General features: G+C 45.7%; 1 protein-coding gene across 3 annotated transcripts in view; it reads left to right on the top strand.

Annotated features, from left to right (window-relative positions):
• The first annotated feature begins 4,963 nt into the window (after window positions 1–4,963).
• Window positions 4,964–16,161, top strand: part of LOC119660601 (putative transcription factor capicua) — a 132,011-nt gene continuing 120,813 nt past the window's right edge. For all 3 annotated transcript variants that reach the window (XM_038069280.1, XM_038069279.1, XM_038069277.1), the window contains exon 1: window positions 4,964–5,749. The gene's annotated coding sequence lies outside the window, so the exon portion shown is untranslated. The remainder of the gene's footprint in view (window positions 5,750–16,161) is intronic.

The following is a 16,161-nucleotide window of genomic DNA, read 5'->3' as shown; positions in this document are numbered from 1 at the left end:
CCGCCAGAGCGCATGGTGTTGTTGATGCTTTAATTAAGTGGATCCATGCTATGCTAACGCAAAGATTGCTGTGCGCTGAGGTAGGGGTCGATCACTACCTGACTACAGAAGCAACGAAGGGCTGCCCTCAAGGAGGTGTGCTTTCGCCACTTCTGTGGAGTATGCTGATCGACTCACTACTATGCAAACTCCAAAATTTGCCAATACACGCTCAAGCTTATGCTGATGACGTGGCTGTACTTGCTGTTGATCAGGATCTTGGAACGGTGTGTAGGAATATCCAACGTGCGGTTGATTTGATAGACAGTTGGTGCCTCAGACATGGTCTGTCAGTTAATCCAAATAAAAGCACAATGGTTTTATTCACAAAAAGCAGAAAACTGGATGGACTTTGCCTCCCTGAGATGAGGGGCACTACCCTTCAACTCTCCGAAGAAGTGAAATATCTGGGAGTCACTCTAGATAAAAAACTTCTTTGGAACAAACATGTAGCGGTAACGATGAAACGAGCTTTCACAGCTTATGGGCTGTGCAGACGGACCTTTGCCTCGACATGGGGACTCAGACCTCATGTGGTAATGTGGATATACGTTTTAAGGTTTTTACCGTAAACTAGCCGCACTGCAAAGAACTGTTTGCCTGGGTATCACTGGTGCCATGAGCATTTGCAGCCCTGGATATATTCAATGCGCAATGCGAGCAGCTCATAGACTAATTCGATTAGATCTATGGGAAAACAACGGATGTGGGGGCACAGAGCATTGGAAGAGTTACTGGGAGGACTGAATCCAGTTCTTACAATGCCTTCCGATTCTCGTGCCCCATACATCTGTTTGGTAGAAGATATGAAGTTACCCTGAAGCGCAGAGAGAACTGGGAAGACCCAGAGGAATGCCTGGCGGCATATACGGAAGTCTTCTACACCGATGGCTCAAAAACAGAAGAGGGTTCTGGAGCCGGAATTTACCTCTCGAATAAAAACGAGAAGTGGGCTTTTCCTTTGGGACAATATGCAACGGTTTTTCAAGCCGAAGTTTATGCGATCCTAAGGCCGGCAAACTGGGTGATTGACGAGCGGTTGAAGGGCAGGCGCTTCGCAATCTCCAGTGATATCCAAGCTGCATTGAGGGCGTTGAGTAGTTCTTTGATCACATCGAAAATGGTTCAGGAATGCAGAAACCGTTTGAACTCTATCTCTAGATTCAATACGGTGGAAATACTCTGGGTACTTGGTCACTGTGGCGTAGAGGGAAATGAAATCTCGGATGATTTAGCGAAAAAAGGGTCAATCTCCCCCACGCCGGGACCGGAACCAGCAATTGGAGTATCAGTAATATTGGCTATGTCTGTTTTCAAAAACTGAGATCAAGCTTCCCACAATGACAGGTGGCAGAGCCTAAATGCTGCTCGACACACCAAACTTTTCCTGCCAGAACCGAACATACGTACCGCAAAGTTTATTCTGTCGAAAAGCAGGTGTATGGTGGGCATTCTGACAGGCCATAATTCACTAGCTGGGCATATGTTCAGAATAGGAATTACCGAAGATGATACGTGTCCCTCCTGTAATGAGGAAGCGGAATCCACGAAGCATTTCCTATGTGAATGCCTCACATATGGACACATCAGGCATCAGATTTTTGGTGCCGATGTTCTCCAATTGCGACGGGTAGCGCACATCCACTAACGGAAATCCTGCAATACGTTAACGAATCCGGAATATGCCGTTAGACGGGGGAGGCGAGTACAATGGGCCAACACGGCCTGAGTGCTCAGAAGCTGTAGCTTCTCCCCCACCATACACACCCACACACACATCTTTTGAAGCGTTCAAACATTTAATATTACTTTTATATTTCTTTATTTGCCACTAAGGCCAAGTGAATTCTGTCGGGTTTTTGACCATTTCCCGGCAACTTATTGTAAAATTAGATTTCTATTTCTTAATGTTTCTCTTCTCTGCCTGTAAATCGTTATTCGAAAACTTTGAGAGTCCACAGTGGCCATTAGATTTAAATTATTTTTGTTATTTTAAAAGATTGTTTTTTATTGTTCATTTTTCCAATCTATATATTATTGTTACCTATTTCTTAAAAATAAAAATGATTTTAGAAAAAAAACAAAAAAAAGCAAAAACTCTCGAGTCCCCGTTCTTTGTGTACTTTTATGATAGCCCAAGTTGGGCTATGAATGTGAATCCATCTTGAAATAGAAACCATCCGACCCCCCCTCAAGCTTTAAGGGGGTCATCCGTGTGAAGGCCATTTTTTTGCCTTTTTTTGAAAAATTATTTTGGAGGACTGGATAAAGATAGAAACGTGATTTTTTCACCATATGTTTATTGATATCTCTTTTTTCAGCTTGATATCGTAGCTAGTTTTCGAAATACGTGTCAATTTATGCACCCATCTCCAAAAAAAGGTGTTTTTCTGCTGCCACGCTGGAGGGCGCTGTGTTCATCTGAGGAAAAAAAACTAAACGGCATTTTAATGTGGACAATATTCCACGGTCCGCAAACTAGGATAATTAGAAAATATTAAAAGGTAAATTTTTGGTGGACTTTTAAACTTAATTTTTTGGATTTTGGTGTTTCTTTACGCCTTTTTTTTATGAATAAAAAAACAACGACCCGTCCGATTGCAATTATGCTAGTTTGCGGACCGTAGAAATATGTATTAAAGAAGTCGTGAAAATTTCAAAGAATTTGGTTGGATAGATTTTGAGCTATGGTGGCAGCCGATTTTCAAGATGCAGTTTCGTGAAAAACGCATTTGAAAATTTAAATGTGATTATCAACAGTAAAATTTTAACTCACCATTAATCTTCTATACCTGGTCCATAAACAGCACCCTCCGTTTCTTCAAAAAAGTCTTATAAGGCCGATTGTTGCTCTCTGGTTTCAATTCTGGCTCTTTTAGCGAGGTCAGTCGATCGTCGTTCGGACCGCCAAATTCGCGCTTCATTACGGCGGTCGACATAAACCTCACATATGTGACCAACTTGACATCCCATTGTCACTAGGATTTTGAGAATGCCATTAAATCCTTCATTGAAAATAATTACAGCCAGAAAAGTGGCTTTTTCTACGACCTTGGCCCCAGAATGAAGGTGTTTAGGAGCGGAAGTCCAGATCAATGCATTTAACGACTCATTGTTATTGTGGGTCTCTGCTCCTAAACATCTGTTCAAGAGATCATCTCGTGACAAATCTTCGTAAATTGGTTTGATGACTGTTTGAACTTCTTCAATCAAAGGTGCCTTCTCGGGGTGGAAACTATCCAGTTCTCCTTTAACTTCCGCTTTGCGCCATTTGCACCAACTGTCCTCGCCTGCTGGACAATTTTGATGCTGAGGATTTTCGTCTGTAGAACATTTATGGAAGAAAGTTGCCCAAATTTCTTGCTTCATTCCTTCTATCGAATTTGCGTGTCGACGAATTGCTAGACAAAAAAATGTAGTGAGGTCGTTAATAACCTTATCAGTTAGTTTTCCAGCCCCTTTTCCACCAATGCCTTTGTGATTCTTCTTTGTATTTCTAAACCCCGTTCCCATTCTTTTCTCGACATGTCCTACGCATTCCTTTTTTACTACTACGTATATTTTAGAGAAAACTCCAGCAAAATCCAATATAAAATATAAAAAACTTGTCGCAATTGGAACATCCATGTTCATGCTTGCTAAAAGTTTCTTTGCTGAAGTTGATGTCCTTTTTCTTCTCTGATAAGTAACGATTCCCATGAAATACTCGTTTTTTAGTGCGAGCATGACGTTGAATGTTAAAGCGATCTCCCTTCGTACGATCCATTTAAAAAAATCATTGAACGCACAAACAGCACAATACTTACAACAAAATATAACTGAGTATAGCTTGAAAGCCTTTCAGTGCTCATTCTAGACTGGATTATTCTGTTTATTCCAAACAGCAAATAAGTTTAGACAATTGACAATTGGGCTACGATGATGAAATCCACGCACGGTTGTTTTCAGCCAACAGAGCTTATTTCAGCTTATAAAGACTGTTTCGCCCGAAACGTCTCACCATAGGGTCAAAGCTCTTACTGTACAAGACTATGATCTTGCCAGTCCTCATGTATTCCTCGGAAACTTGGGTTCTTAACAAGAAAAATTGCGAACTCTTGGCCGCGTTCGAGAGAAGAATCCTTCGAAGAATGTTTGGCCCCCTACATGAGGAAGGACGATTCCGTAGCCTACATAACGACGAAATCTATAAGCGATACCATGATCGTCAGGTTGTGGATAAAATCCGGTTCAATAGGTTACGGTCGGGGGGTCACTTAATCCGTATGGATGAGGATGATCCAGCCGGGAAAGTCTATAAGGGCAATATCTATGGTAGGAAAAGAAGACGAGGCAAACCCTACCTGACATTGAGCGAGGTCAGGACGCCAGACAGCTTTTAGGGATATTGATGTCTGGAGTTCCTTATTAAGGCAGGCCTAGACCGGATACCGGTTGTTGCGCCGTTGATGATGATGAATTGATTGGTTTTCCATCTTTTTATATTTATACCTGGGTTCGAATTTATAAGGCTCAGGTAAAAAACTAAAAGGTAAAAAAAGATTCGATGCTCTTTCTCATCGAGTACTCTAGCCGCGGCTGCAAACTCTTTACCTGTTTAACACTGTAATTTCTAAACGAATCGGAATATCGAAAAATCCCTTTCACCACATATTCTCCACTATATATAGATAAATTCATGCAAAAAAATGGATTTCTCGAACCCGACACACGGGATGACCCCCCTAATTCCATGTTCCATTTCAGCTCATAGTATTTTAAATTTTTTCCCGCATTATTCAAGTGTTGCGCCATCTGTCTATGACTAGCTAAACAATTGATTCATGAGCACCCTGCAACTGTCAACGTCAAAAGTCTACAACTCTAGTCCATTCATCACCGTCGGCTCTACTACCTCCCTTTCCATTCATTCAAAACACACGAAGAGAGAAGAGTCCATCAGTCGCGCGACGACACAGAAACCTCCGAGGAAGCACGGAATCGGGCAGTGGATCCATCGCTGGTCGATCGAATTTTCCGAGGTCGGGATTTTTGCTTAATTTTGCGTGTTCGCAACCGTCGAGGCACTCGGCCACGACTCGCCGTGACAATTTACGCACCGTGGAATGTCGGGCAGTGGCCACGGGCTCGCAGCAGGCAAGTGACGAGAAAATTGCGACAGTGCAACTCGGGCCGAAGGGACTCCCGTCGTCCGTCGCGAGTGGCTTCCGGCGCACGAACGCTGTACGGTCCGCCCGCCACCCGTCGCAGCCGCCCCCGCGGCCCAGATCCAGTGATCGCGCAAAGTAACAGAAACGACAACTTTGTGACGAAGAAAAATATCCGCCGAGAAAAATTCCTCGCACGACCCGTCCACACACATCGTCGCAGGACGTTGGCGCACACAGTCAAGCTTTTGTTTATCAATCGGTCGTCGGCAGCTCGTACGTGTACGGGACCGTGTGAGGTGTGTTGGTGCCGTTTACACATCGCGTGTGGGTGCTCCGCGCGGGCCGAGCCATTGCACGCGACTGTCGCTTACGCGAGTGTGTGTATGTGCACAGTCAGTGTTTTGTTCAGGAAAAATCAATGAAATTCCGTACACAAGTGCATCCCGTGGGTCCGTGACATTACGCCAGAGCGAGAAGGCGAGTCGGCAACGAGGAGGCTGCGATCTTCCGTTGGCGAGCAGGAGCGCGGACTAGCGCTCCCGACGCGGCACCGGGCACAGGTTTTTTGAATTTTCCTTAATTTTCCTAGTTAAGACCGCGGGGCCTCTCCTGGAAGCCGGGGATTGGCGCGCCGCGGCTGAGCTCGAGTATTGTTTGCACGCTTGCACCGCGGATGTCAGTGTGTGCAGCGGCCACGGCCGATGCCCGTCTGTCATCAGACAAATGTCCAACTAGCAACAGTCCGGGGGCCGCTTGCAACCGCCATTCCAATTTGAATTTTCACACGGAATCCAATTCGACACCGAGCGCGATCGGCGTTCGAGGAATTCCAATGGTTGTAAAACGCAACGACGACACGTTCTTGAATGAACTTATCCGTATGGCTCGGTGCAGGCGGGCATGTGTGTGTGGCAACGTCGTCCGTACACGAGGCACTCGAAACTTGAATGGCGCACTTATCGCTCGTACGCACGCACACATGGCCGTGGCAATTTATGTAACTTTTGACAATTCAAATTTGAAAAATTCTCTGCCGTGGCGGGGACGCAAAACGAGGTTTATTCGCTCGGGAAAGTCGCCGGCACGGACCTTCAGCTTTTCCCGTTGGACAAATTTCAGATCCAAGTTCTGATTTCCGCCTCGAGGGGACCCTTTCGATGATGTTCTGAGACGCCATCGTAGTTTCCATTGTTGGGGCCAAACAATCAGATATTTACCTTCAAATTCACGAATGCATCTTTGTTTTTGAGGTTCTTCCGTCGGAACAATTGATTCAATTTCTGGCAAATAATCTGAAAGAATGCCATGAGGTGGGTTTCCAAACTGCCGCGGTTTTTTTCCTCCCAAAAAGTTGAGGGGAACAGAGAACTGCGCGACCTTGTAATACTCAGCTAAGTTGTGAATGGAGCTGAATGGTTGCTTCCACGAAACCATCTGGCAATTCGGTAAAGGACTTCCGTTAACTCCATGCACAACCGCTTGGATTCTTTACAACAATGGAAGGAGGGTCCGAAACTCGACCAGCTTCAGAGGTGAGAATTCATCCTTAATGAAACATTGAGAAGGATTAAGGCAGAATTTGGTCTAGGACGCAAATATTTTTCGCTAATTAAACGCAGTACCATATCCACAAGGAGCCTGTTTGTTATGTCAGCAGAATTCATTAGTTCAAGGAGGAAGCGGTTTGAAAAAGTGTATTTCTGGCGGGACTATACGTAATAAATAAGTGTTCCTTCTTTAACCTCCACTATGGGAGGCAGGACATTACTATCCTAACTGGCAGTTAGGAAGCTATCGAAGCATTCACATCTATGCAGATAAATTCTGCATTGCTTAGTCCTTATCCAGGGTAAGTAGGTAGGTATCTCCGAGGAGCCCAATTAGTGCTGTGGTGCACCGTTTTGATGCCATAAACCCCTAAGACCATGACTGCTGTTATGGGAGCAGGGAGGCAGACTCTAACCGCCTCGGATCTTCAGAGCAAGTCCTTAGCATTCACAAAAGAAAGCAGCTCTCCCACCCTGCAGCTAGATATCTCTCTGAGGTCCCCAAAGAATGGTTTACCCAGTGTCCATAGCCTAACTCTAGCTAGAGCTGAACAATCGCAAAGAAATTGCATCAGGGTTTCCCTTCCTTCTTAGCAGCTTCGGCAATGCGAATTGTAGGGTATGCCGCGCTTGGCGGCATGGTCCCTTATGGGCCAGTGCCCCGTGCAGACCGCCGTAATCTTGAATGCATTACACAGGAATTCTCGTGATCGGGCTATGTTACCAGGTGTACTCCTAATTAAATTCCGTTTTTTTTTTTTTAATGAATAAAACACATAATTCCAAGGGAACCGTAATAGTTATTTTATTCCAAATATTTTCCATCGCTTTCCACACACTTTGTCCACCTTTCTGATAATTTGTGAATACCACACCAGTAGAATTGACTGTCTAGCTCAGTAAGCCATTTCGGCAAATTTTCATAGGAGTCGAAGCGCTTCTCAGAAACTGCGTGGCCCAAAGGGGCAAAGTGGTGATAATCCGATGGGCCAGGTCTGGTGCGGTATGATTAAGCCCCTCCCATTTGAGTTTTCCCAGCGTGTCGCGAACGGCTTTCGACTTATGCGATGGTGCATGGTCGTGGAGCAAAATCACCTTCTTCTGTCTTTCTTGATATTCTGGTCGGTTCTCCGCAATCGCTCGCCTCAAATCTTTCAATTTGTTTTTTGTAGTGAACGGCGTTCACAGTTTCACCAGGTTCCAACAGTTCAATGTTGATCATACTGGTCTGGTCGCACAACACACACAGCATGACCTTCCGACCAGAAGGATTTGGTCGTGCCGTCGATGTCGATGCTTCACCTGGACTCACCCAGGATTTGTTGCGTTTAGGGTCCTCCAAAGAAATCCGTCGCCCGTAACAACACGATGGAGAAAAGGCTTTCTTTTGTACCGTTGAAGCAGAATTTCACACGTCACTTTCCGGTTCTCCATTTGTCTCTCGGTCAGTTCGTGCGGCACTCACTTTTCACACTTCTGAATTTTTCCCATGGCTCGCAGACGTTTCGAAATTGTTTGCTGTTGAACTCCCAACATATTTGCAAGCTGTCGTTGTGTTTGCGTGTTATCTTCATCCAATAATGCTTGCAATTCGGCGTCATTAAACGATTTTCGCTTGCCGGAGCGCGCGGCGTCGTTCAGGTCGAAATCTCCATTTTTGAATTGTCGAAACCACGTTTCACATATTCGAAGTGTTAATGCACGATCGCCATAAACTTCCAAAAGTGCACAGTGGCTATCGGACACTTTTTTTTCCTTGATTGAACATAAAGACAATGCATGGCGCATATGCTCGAAATTCGGTACGTACGCCGACATTTTTGACGCGCAATAAAAACTTGCTGGAGAAACTTTTTGGGGAAATGTCAACGCAGTTTAGACATTCAACAACAACTAAACAAAATAACAAGTATGTGCGACCAACAGCGACACAAAACATAGAACGCCATCTATTGAAAAAAAAACCGGAAATTAATTAGGAGTACACCTGATATAAACGGGCCAAATTCTTCTTGACTTGGCAGAGCTTGTAAGCCGTCGCGATCTAAGGCCCGAGCTTGGTAGTGCGAGTAGACTCAGCCCCTGACAGCCGCCAGCGAAACACCAACTGTATTCACCGAACGGCTGCCAACAGAAGAGCCTCGTCTGGCCAATCCGTCAGCCTTCTCATTCCCCTCTATGTTCCTATGCCCGGGAACCCAGAGGAGAGTGACCTTGATTCAGCGCGACTCTGCACTGTCCCACCAGCCTGGAAGATGTCGTCGCTGAGTACAAGGCCTTGATGGCCGCTTGGTTGTCGATCAGAATGGCTATGTTACGCTTGGGGCTCGCTCCAGCCATCGAAAGACTTCCAATATCGCCAATACTTCCGCTTGGAATACACTGGCAAAACCTGAGAGACGATAGGACTTGGATACACTGTGTGTATCCGAGAAAACCCCCGCGCCGGTAAAGAATACTGAGTCATAACCTTCCAACACGCCGCTGGTCTTCCACTATGCCCTGGTTGGAAAGTCCACAGCAAAGTTCAGCTTGCTTGTGGCATAGTCCGTGGGGAATGTCCAGATTTCCCGAGGTACTTCGTCTAGGATGTTACTGTGGCCATAGGACTTCGCTGCCCAGCATCCGGACTCACGTAGTGTGACGGCACTGCACGTTGCAACATATTTAATCTGAAGGTCTAGTGGGAGGAGATGCAGGAGTACATTAAGAGCATTTGCCGGGAAGGACCACAAACGCGGTTCTTTGAATCCTATTAAGCTTCATCCTGTTGTATTTTTTGCTCAAAGCCTATCACCATACGTAAGGATTGGACGCACTACAGCGGTGTACATCCAAAGAACCATTCTCGGCCGGAGATCCCATTTCTTTGCAAAAGTTCTGCTATACAGGCTTTCTTAACCCTCAGTTCTATGTTCAGTCTTCAATTTAACTTTGGATCCAGGATTACACCCAGATACTTTACATTAGAGGAAAGAACCAATCTTTGTTCATTCAGCCGTGGTAGGTGGAATTCAGGTATCCTTCTCTTGGTGAGTAGCATCAGTTCCGTTTCCGTTGGGTTTATGCTAAGTCCGCATCTTGCGGCCCACAGGCACACCTTTCACAACGCTCCTTCCATGATGTCCCTCATAATGGACGGAAACATCCCTGATACTAATATCATCAAGGCGTCGGTATACGCCACCACCTTCATCCCGCTACTGCCTAATATTCGTAAAATTTCATTTATCACTATTAATCAGAGCACCGGAGAGGTGGCGCCATCCTGTGGCGTGCCTCTGTTCAAAGCACTGGTCAAGTGCTTGCCTCCCAGATTCGACTGGATTATCCTGGTACTTAGCATGGATATAATCCAACGCGTCAGATGCCCCTCCAATCCAATACTGGTCAAGGCTTCCTTGATGACGATGGTCCTAACGCTGTTAAAAGCTCCCTCTATATCCAAAAAAGCAGCTAGGGTATACTGCTTGTACTGCAGCGACCGCTCAACCGTGTCAATTACCTCGTGGATGGCGATTTTCCTTTAAGGTAGGCATGCTGGGACTTAGAGAAAGACATTGTCTCCATAATTGTCCTTAAATGGCTGGCCAAGACGCGCTCTAGGGTCTTCAGCGCGAAAAAGGTCAGGCTGATTTGTCGAAAATCCTTCGCGGACTCATGACCGCGCCTGCCTGCTTTCGGTATGAAAACAAGTCACGGCAAGGCTGGAGAGATCGTCATTCCACCACGGTGGCAGTGTCTTTTTGCTGTACTTAGTAGGGGACGAGGTTGTCAATTCGATATCGGATCCCTTTTCAGAGTCCCGACCTTTAACTCCAGTTCGACCTGTTTAATGCAATCAATCAAGGAGGAAGACAAGCAGGTTAGCTGAGACGCACTTAGAGTGCTGCAGATTTATGTACGTAATCCTCAGCATGATCTGCTTGCTTCGCAGGTTCGCCAGTCGCTGTCGAACCGTCGACCGTCATCTCCTCCAACAGCTCGTTGGCGGCGTCGATTGGATCTAGGTCGTCATCCCGTTTTCCAGAGCGGAACACTTTTACCTTTGTATTCCTGACTCGGAACCGCACTTTATAGTCGACCTTTTCCAATGCCTCCAGGCACTCTTCGTTTATGTGGAGTAGAAAAGTTTGGCTGTTCGTCTGAGGTTCCTCTTCCTTGATAGCAACCCAGTCGTCCTAGCGGAATCCTGGGGTTTTGAAGGCGTAGGAATTGGACGAGCTTGTCTTTATCCATGCGGATCTTCGGCAACCAGATACGAGCGACCGGTCTCCTGGGAATCTCGTCGTAAGGGATAACCTTGAGCTTCACACTCTCCCCGGCGTCGCTGATCTTAGCGACACACGAACCGAGAAAGTCCCTGGAGAATTGGTCCTTTCAAGCTATAACGTGGAACCCACGGATCACCTGAGAGGAATCAAAGCAGGGGATGAGTCCCGTGTGTTTGCCTTCGGTGCGCAGGAGATGCTCAAAGACCATCCCCGACAGTCTGGCCTCAACACTGGTCCACACCTCCGGCGCTAGTTTGTCATACGTAAGTTCGTGGTCCGTCGGCTGACTGTTGCTACGCCCTTTTCTCCGGATGTTGCTTAGCGTCTGAGGTCTTGCCCACTCTGCTCCGCTTCTGATCTTGCTCGACATCGTTTTGAGATCGATTGCGTTTCAGAGCGAAGGGCTTCGCCTTCTGCTCTTCTGCTGTCTTCCTCAACAATCGCCTGGAATTTAGCGAGGTCTTTTTCATCCCGCTCATCGACAGTATCAGCCTCCTTATTCTTAGCAATCTTGCTGAGAATATGCATGGCCTTCTGGTACTGGCTCTTGAGTAGGACACCACCTGAATCGGTTTTCATTTTCGAGGGATCCATCGATGTCGAGGGTTTCGGGTTAGGAGTACTATGTCTGGTACTCGCTACACCCAGTTTGACAGCAGTGAATTTCGCCCTGCTCCGGGAGGTCTCTGCACCGAGTGTACTGCTCTCGACGGCTACTGTCCCCTGGCTAGATGCCAGCAGCTCATCCTCCGTTGATACGCCTGGCATTAACTTCTCTTCTTCTATCATAATTTTTTTTTTTTTGTAAATTGAGTCCATGTTTTGGTCCCACGAGTAGTCCGGAAAGAGTGTCCACCTTGGCTGTCCCGGCCACCAGGGTAAGGGTCTTATTTGAAACTGAAGGTGCCCAAGGTATTCAGAGCTCCCATACTAAAGACCAAGCTTCCCATTGGCCACACAGCCCTCGGCGTATACTATTCCACCTTAGCTTGGGGTCCCATTACCACCTTCTCCAGTGGAGGGAGGACGACCCCACCCCCCCCCCCCCCCCCTGTTGCTTTGGTCCATCCCCCACCACATCTACTTGCCCCTGACACATGACCAGCAGACAAGCAGATCCTCGTCAGTTGGATGAGCCTACTTCCAGTCCGGCTCTACACAATATTGGCCCGTCCGAAGACGATTTCCAGCGGCCACCACTAGGGGTTCGTGTGAGGACTTGCCGAATTATGCAACTTTAACCTGAAGCATAATCAGTTCAGGCCGCCAGAATCTTAGGATCTCTTCTTAGAGGGGAAGCATTTGTACGTCTCGGGTCGTTCTTCCCATGATGTCGACATCGAAAGGTGGGTGGACTTGAAAAGGATGATGTCTCTCGCACTTATGTCAGCATAACGGATCACTTTTCCCAGGGTCAGATTAAAAGGAATGTGTAATAGAACATCAGGGGGAAGACAGGGGGTCTTAGACTGCTGTTGATGTTGAATGGTCTTGAGAATGATCCTGCTGGTTTTATCTGGTCTCGCACATTGGTCAGGGTCAGCCTAGTCAGTCTTATTAATTTCGCCGGGACACCGAAATTTCTCATGTCCGTGTACAGTTTTACTGATGAAAAGATGGTGCAACTGATGTCCATATTCTATTGGTGGCCGCAGAGAGAAAATCTGATCTGTTGCTGATTTGCCCTGAGCGAAGCCTATTATGTTCTCGGGGTATGGGGCTATCTTAACTAGCAAAATAGCGATAAAGATACCTCTATAATGGCTGCACTGTGTGATACCTCCTTTTAAAGGTTTTGTGTAAAACATCTCCACGTAGGACAGATTGCCCTTAGTGGAGATAACAATCGCATCTGGACGAGTTCGCACTTTGGCTTTTCGTTTCGCTTTTTTGTTGGTAACTTTAGTCCATCCATCGTTTTCCTTCGTCTTGAGCTTCCCAACGACTGGTTGACTTCGCTGTACGCTTTCCTCCTTCTGAGCTATTGGTGCTGGTTTTCAGAATGTCCTGTCCGCCTTCTCTTAAGCACCTGCTGTTTATTTAGAGAATTCCCTCTTTTTCTCGTGTTCGTTTCTTTCGCCGTGATTCGATAGTAGTACAGTTAGGCGTCACTTGGGTCGCTTGCCACACTGTTGGCACAATAGGGTTCGACGTATCCTTAGTATTCTTTTCCTCCATCTGCGATCTATCATATTATAGAGGACTCTAATAGCCCTCACCATATTCTTTATGGCTTGATGTACGTTGTGCTTGTCCTTGATGAACTCGGACAGCTCAACTATTTTTGCACAAAGCCCCGCCAGGGTTACTCCTTTTATACGCTCCTTCACTTTTGGCGTTTATTGACCTTGCCTGTACTTTATCCTTCATCGTCTTTGACATTGGTATAGATCTCAAAGTTGACGAGCTTCTTTTGAATGGATCCCTTCCTTGTTCCTGGAACACCTCCTGCTGTCTTGAACATATGTCTTGTCTTGTCTTGAACATATGTGGTGGGTGTTATCACGGTTTTTGTCGTCCAACAATCTGCCTTCAGTTCATCTTTGTTTGGTCCTGTTACTGGCGTTGTCCACCACCGAGGCACCGCGGTCGAGGGATATCGACGACCGGGAGCCCGCTTACTCACTCCCAAAAGCCGCCGGTACTGGGGTTCCGAGCCCCTGCACCGTAAGTTTCTTCCTTCTCTCGTCTTCCATGGTGGTTTTATGTTCTAGGTATCCTTCCCATAGCCATTTTGATCCACGCACTAGAGATGAGCAAACACTAGCCCATGCACAGTCAGAAAATAAAAGTGCATGAACACATATTTACACATCAATAGGTATGCCCCAATCCGCCAGCTGAGGTCGCGGCTGATGGGAGATCTGGCCACTCTCCACAGGCCTGTCTGTCTGTCACACGCACTTTTCTCCAAAACGGCTAAACCTAGTTGGCGTGGACTACAAAGTGCGTGAGTAAGGATATCTGCTCGAATAAACTTACTAATAGTATATTACCAACTTTTAGAAATTTACTGAAAACCCCCCTTAAATTCATCCTAGGACTACCGAATGCAACAGGATAGAGGAACACATTTCGCATACACGTTCCAAATTTCGTGGAAATCTGGCTATTAACGTCAAAGCTATAGCAGTTCAAACTTACCCATTTCGTGCGAATTTACCGCATCTTTAGCCATACAAATAAGATGCTGACGTCATAATTGACGAGAATAATTGACATTCGAATGAAACAATAAAATTCCATTAATGAAGAATCTACTTCTCCCCAACTCTTTTTTGTATCTGTTGTATGTAAAATTGTTCGCATTTGTTAATAGTATTAAACTCGGAGTGTGAAGCGTATGAGGTTGACTATCATCAATACAAGGCTTTCCATCAAATAATTTATTTAAATCGCTTTCTAAAAATAGAGAGTACTGGAATTCTTAGCTATGTGACACGGAGCTGTCATGCACTCGTCGCACATCTTCTTCTTTTTCTTCAGCCTTGGTCCCATTCACAAGCGGGGTCGGTTCGTCGTGATCGGTTCCGCCATTTTATTTTATCAAACGCCTGATCTGGATGTAATCGTGAGGCTTTTAAATGCCCATCCAGCGTATCAAGCCACCGTTGTTTCGGACGGCATTTTGGTCGCTTACCATTGACGTCAGTGTTCAGACCAATATTAGCAAGTGAATTCTCGTTAGCGCGAATTACATCACCATAACATCGAAAACGCCTCACTCACAGTTTTTTCACAATCAGTTCAACCCCATATCGATCGTGGATATCCTCATATCAGATGTGATCAAAACGTGTCACGCCACTAGTCCAAAACAACATCTTCGTTTCCATGACCGCAAAACGGCGTTCATTGTCTTTTATAGTTGGCCAACACTCAAAACTATACAGAGCGGTAGACGGACGACATTGCGGTAAATTTTAGATTTGAGACATTCGCTGATATGTCGATCATAAAGAACACTAGTTGTGGAATGCCACTTCATCCAGGTTGCGTTAATGCGTGAAGCATTACGCAGTTCTCCATTGGCTGATAACATTGACCCGAGGTATTTAGATCGCTCAGTTCTGGGCAAGTCACTACCGCTAACAAAACTGAGCGATTTAAACCTCGAGTCAATGCTATCAGCCAATGGAGAACTGCATTATGCTCTTCACATAGGGAAACAAAAAACCGTTTATACCTGAAGTGTCATGCTTCCGGTTTCCCGACTTGTTTCTTTCTTCTCACGAAATCGCCACCATTTAATTTGTGACGGACCAGTGCGTTCCTCACGCTGTTTTGTCGACGATTTGATTCACAAGATACCAATCAACGATGGTGAGTTGCGATGGTCTCATAGGGAACGGCTTTGGTGGCAAAATGTCGGCGTCTTGTGAGAATATAGTTGCTTCGCCTTTTACTGTTCCCACTATAAAATGTAGGAAGATGAGACACTGATTTGATGAACTATATATTCAAAAGTACAAGGTCATGAGTGTGCACAAAATCGACTATACCCTCATTGCGCCTTTTCCAAAGGGTTCTTACGAGTTCTAGGGTCTCTCTAGTGAGGGTGTCAATATTTAGCGTGCAGACAGGTATTTATTTTCGTGTCGACCCTGCTTGTGAAGGGGACAAAGGCTAAAGAAAATAAGACACGTTTGTTTTGCTGGCTAATTTGCTTACGTCTTGACTCATGAACTAATGCCTATTTCTCGACAGGACCAGGTCCCGTCCTGCCGCGTCGACTGAGGTGAACCCCCTAACATTTCTTCGAAGCTTAGTACTCAGCATGATCATTTTGTTTTTAACGATATTGAATACATTTTCTTGATCGGCATGTCGCAGGACCTGCCATTAAGAGAAATCAGGTTGGATTTACATAGCATAATGGAGTAACTCTAACTTTACTATGCTTATCTCCTTCTCGGATCTAAGCATTTTATTTTTGTTTTACTGAGGATAGGGCAAAGTACGTCGGACCCAAATGTTCCTCTTTCATCTGCACTTGGGACCAGCATGCTCTGTAAATAACATGACAGAATTGAAGTGTCTTATGCATCTATTCAGGTTATAAAAACCAAACATCCTCTTAATCAGGAAGCTATTGATTCAGTCGTTCTCTGCGCCAGATAACCAAGAAACCCCTCCATTGCTATCTAACAA

The sequence above is a fragment of the Hermetia illucens genome, chromosome 6 (genome assembly GCF_905115235.1).
Source record: "Hermetia illucens chromosome 6, iHerIll2.2.curated.20191125, whole genome shotgun sequence".
NCBI classification, from domain to species: Eukaryota; Metazoa; Arthropoda; class Insecta; order Diptera; family Stratiomyidae; genus Hermetia; species Hermetia illucens.
The sequence above is the reverse complement of the archived record's forward strand: the minus strand, read 5'-3'. Positions and strand labels throughout refer to the sequence as shown.